Below are 4704 nucleotides of genomic sequence, written 5' to 3' on the forward strand. Positions count from 1 at the left end.
TTTACCATGCCACATTCACACCAAGAAAGATGAAGAGGGTAATTTCATTTATCCAAAGCATACCACTCGACAGTGTCGACTCCTAATCCAGCAATTCCGAGAGAAACATCCCAAGGAAAAGGAGAAGGAAGCGGACAAAGTCGAGGATGAGGAAGAGGATGATGATGGTTACTCCCACGTCAATTCCACTCTGATGATTTTCGTTGATGTTGAGAGTAAGAGTCGACTGAAAGTCATAAACAGAGAAGTGAACATGGTCGCCCCGGTGACACCCAGTTATTTGAAGTGGTCTCAGACTGCCATTACATTCGACCAGTCCGATCACCCAGCGCATATAGCCACCCCTGGGAGGCAAGCGCTGGTGGTCGACCTAGTAGTCGAAGGTACTTCGATTGACTAAGGTTTTGATGGACGATGGCAGTGGTCTGAATATACTGTATGCAGAGACGTTGAAAGGAATGGGCATTCCGATGTCCAGACTCGGTGAAAGCAATATGAGTTTCCATGGAGTTATTCCTGGAAAGAAGGCTGCGTCACTCGGCCAGAGCACCCTTGATGTAGTTTTCGGTGATTCCAAGAATTACCGCAAAGAAAAGTTGACATTTGAAGTCGTGGATTTCCAGAGTGCTTATCATGCTATTCTGGGCAGGCCAGCTTATGCACGTTTTATGGCTTGACCATGTTACGTGTACCTCAAATTAAAGATGCCTGGTCCTAAAGGGGTGATCACTATCATTGGCAATCGAAAGAAGGCAGAAGAGTGCTTCCAGAAGGGCTCAAAGATCGCCGATGCACAGATGGCAGTAGTGGAATTACAGGAGTTTCAAAAAAATGCAGATCCGGGAGATTTGTTGCGAGCTAAGAAGCCAGCCACAGACTCAGCATTCCAAAACGAAGCCGATTCACATTCACCCGACAGATCCCAATGCTGCTCCGACTCACATTTCAACAACACTCGACTCCAAATAGGAAGAAGCACTCGTCCAGTTCCTCCGTGAGAACTGGGACATCTTCGCATGGAAACCTTCTAACATGCCAGGTGTTCCCAGGGGACTGGTTGAGCATCGTTTGCGAGTCAACCCAAAAGTGAAACTAGTCAAAGAACATCTTTGACGGTCCGCCGTACAGAAGAGAAAGGCAATCGGTGAAGAAGTGGCTCGACTTCTAGCAGCTGAGTTTATCCGAGAAATTTACCACTCCGAGTGGTTAGCGAATGTTGTCATGGTCCCAAAGAAGGATGACTCACTTCGCATGTGCATTGACTTCAAACATATCAATCGGGCCTGCCTGAAAGATCACTTTCCTCTCCCTCGCATCGACCAAATAGTCAACTCGACTGCGGGGTGTGAGCGTTTGTCCTTTTTGGACGCTTATTCCGGGTATCATCAGATCCGTTTGTATGGACCCGATGAGATAAAAACAGCTTTCATCACCCCATTTGGGTGCTTCTGTTATGTCACTATGCCATTTGATTTGAAGAACGCTAGAGCTACATTCATGCAGATGATTCAGAAGTGCTTGCTCACTCAGATCAGTCGGAATGTGGAAGCATACATGGATGACACTATGGTCAAGTCACGTAAAGGTTCCGACCTACTGGCTGACCTTGTTGAAACCTTTGCCAACCTCAGAAGGTATGATATCAAGCTTAATCCATCAAAGTGCACGTTTGGAGTTCCAGGCGGAAAATTACTCGGTTTTCTTGTTTCCGAACGAGGGATCGACGCCAACCCAGAGAAAGTGGGTGCCATACTCCGGATGAAACGCCCTGTGTGTGTGCATGATGTCCAGAAGCTTACTGGTTGTTTGGCCGCCCTAAGTCAATTCATTTCTCGCCTCGGTGAAAAGGCACTTCCTCTTTACCGACTGATGAAGAAGTCAGATAAGTTCGAGTGGACTCCTGAGGCTGATGAAGCATTTGCAGAGCTTAAAGCCCTGCTTTCCACCCAGCCGGTGCTTGCTGCTCCAATCAGCAAAGAGCCTTTACTGCTTTACATTGCAGCCACTGGACAAGTCGTCAGTACAGTACTTACGGGCGAGCGGGAAGAAGAAGGAAAAGCCTACAAAGTTCAGCGCCCAATATACTACGTTTCTGAAGTTTTGACTCCGTCAAAGCAAAGATATCCACATTATTAGAAGCTTGTTTGTGGGATTTATATGACCATGAAGAAGGTTGCACATTACTTCTCTGATCACTCCATTATAGTCGTTAGCGACGCTCCATTATCAGAGATTCTAAACAACAGAGATGCAACTGGTCGAGTGGAAAAGTGGGCGATTGAACTCCTTCCCTTAGATATCAAGTTCGAGGCAAAGAAAGCTATCGAGTCCCAAGCAATAGCAGATTTCCTCGCCGAGTGGATCGAACAACAACTGCCGACTCAAGTTCATCGGAGCACTGGACCATGTTATTTGATGGTTCCAAGATGCTAAATGGTTCTGGTGCTGGGGTGGTACTGGTATCCCCCCGAGGAGACAAGCTCAGATATGTCCTCCAGATTCACTTTGATTCCTCCAATAACGAAGCAGAATATGAAGCATGGCCATCTCACTCGGCGTCCGTCGCCTCATGGTCTATGGTGACTCAGATTTGGTAGTAAATCAAGTGATGAAGGAGTGGGACGTCAGAAACCCAACCATGACTGGTTACTGCAACGCGGTGAGGAAGTTGGAAAAGAAGTTTGAGGGGTTAGAGCTCCATCATATACCCCGACTGAAAAATCAAGCAGGAGATGATTTAGCAAAGATAGGCTCCAAGAGGGAAGCCATTCCCAGTAATGTGTTCCTAGAGCATATTCATGCACCTTCAGTTCAAGAAGATCCCTTCACTGAAGAGCCCCCACAACCGAAGAGTGCCACCGATCCGACTGAAGTCGAGATTCCAGCCGTGGTCGACCTAATCATGGATATTTTGGTTATTACTCCCGACTGGACAGTGCCGTACATCGCATATATCCTTATGAAGGAACTCCGAGAGGATGAAGAAGAGGCTCGACGGATCGTCCGTCGATCTAAAGCTTTTACTGTGATAAGAGGACAACTGTTCAGGGAAAGTGTAACCGGAGTCAGCCAGAAATGTATAACCCCGGAAGAAGGTGTAGCGATCCTCAACGACATCCACTCGATGACCTGTGGCCACCATGCGTCCTCTAGGACCATTGTGGCTAAAGCATACCGAGCTGGATTTTATTGGCCACGAGCAAATGAAATGGCGAAAGATATAGTCGACAGATGTGAAGGCTGCTAGTTTTACTCCAATACGTCCCACAAACCTGCGTCAGCCCTGAAGACCATTCCACTCATCTGGCCCTTTGCTATTTGGGGATTAGATATGGTTGGACCGCTGAGGACTGGTAGGAGCGGCTTCACTCACGTGCTTGTAGCAGTCGACAAGTTTACCAAGTGGATTGAAGTCAAACCTATCAAGAATCTGGAAGCTACTAGTGTCGTCAGCTTCATCAGAGAATTGACGCTCAGATACGGAGTTCCACATGGCATCATCACTGACAATGGATCGAACTACGATTCAGATGAGTTCAGAGCCTTCTGCGCCTCCCAAGGCACGCGAGTTGACTATGCTTCAGTCGCCCGTCCCCAGTCGAATGGACAAGCAGAGAGAGCAAATGGCCTGGTTCTCAAAGGATTGAAACCCCGATTGATACGAGACCACAAGCATGCAGCAAGCGCCTGGGTTGATGAACTTCCATCAATTATCTGGGGATTGAGGACAACTCCCAATCGGTCGACTGGTCGAACTCCATTCTTCTTGGTCTATGGAGCCGAAGCTGTTCTACCGAGTGACTTGCTTCATAATGCACCATGAGTCGAGCTCTTCTCTAAAGATGAAGCAGAGCAAGCTCGGCAGGATGCAGTCGACCTCCTGGAGGAGGAAAGAGAGATGGCCTTGATCTGGTCAACCATTTATCAGCAAGACTTGCGTCGATTTCACGCCAGAAATGTGAAAGGTCGAGCCTTTCAAGAGGGAGACTTGGTTCTTCGAGTGGATCAGCAGAAACCACACAAGCTCGCTCCTGCTTGGGAAGGCCCCTTCATTGTCACCAGAGTGCTCCACAACGGAGCATACCACCTTTACAATGCCGAGCATAAGAAGGACGAGCCACTGGCTTGGAATGCGGAGTTGCTCCGCCCCTTTTACACTTAAGTACCCGTTCGAATAAAATGTAATAAGAAGTACCTTTGTAATTTGCTTACCAAATACAAGAGCTTTACAGTCCTCTTAAACGATTGTTGTTGCTTTTATTTGCGTCTAAAATCCCCCAGTGGGTGACTTAGCTGCGAATCCGTTTCGCCTAAGTTTAAAAGAAAATCCTACCGAGTGGTGAGCAAGCCTCCCACTTGGAGGCTTAGCTGTGAATCCGTTTCGCCTAAGTTTGAAAAATCCTACCGAGTGGTGAGCAAACCTCCCACTCGGGGGCTTAGCTGGAGTCCAATACTCGCCTAAGTTTGTAAAATCCTACCGAGTGGTGAGCAAACCTCCCACTCGGGGGCTTAGCTGCAGTCCAGTACTCGCCTAAGTTTGTAAAATCCTACTGAGTGGTGAGAAAACCTCCCACTCGGGGGCTTAGCTGCAGTCTAGTACTCGCCTAAGTTTGTAAAATCCTACCGAGTGGTGAGCAAACCTCCCACTCGGGGGCTTAGCTGCAGTCCAGTACTCGCCTAAGTTTGTAAAATCCTACCGAGTGG

Source organism: Triticum dicoccoides, chromosome 3A (genome assembly GCF_002162155.2).
Source record: "Triticum dicoccoides isolate Atlit2015 ecotype Zavitan chromosome 3A, WEW_v2.0, whole genome shotgun sequence".
NCBI lineage: Eukaryota > Viridiplantae > Streptophyta > Magnoliopsida > Poales > Poaceae > Triticum > Triticum dicoccoides.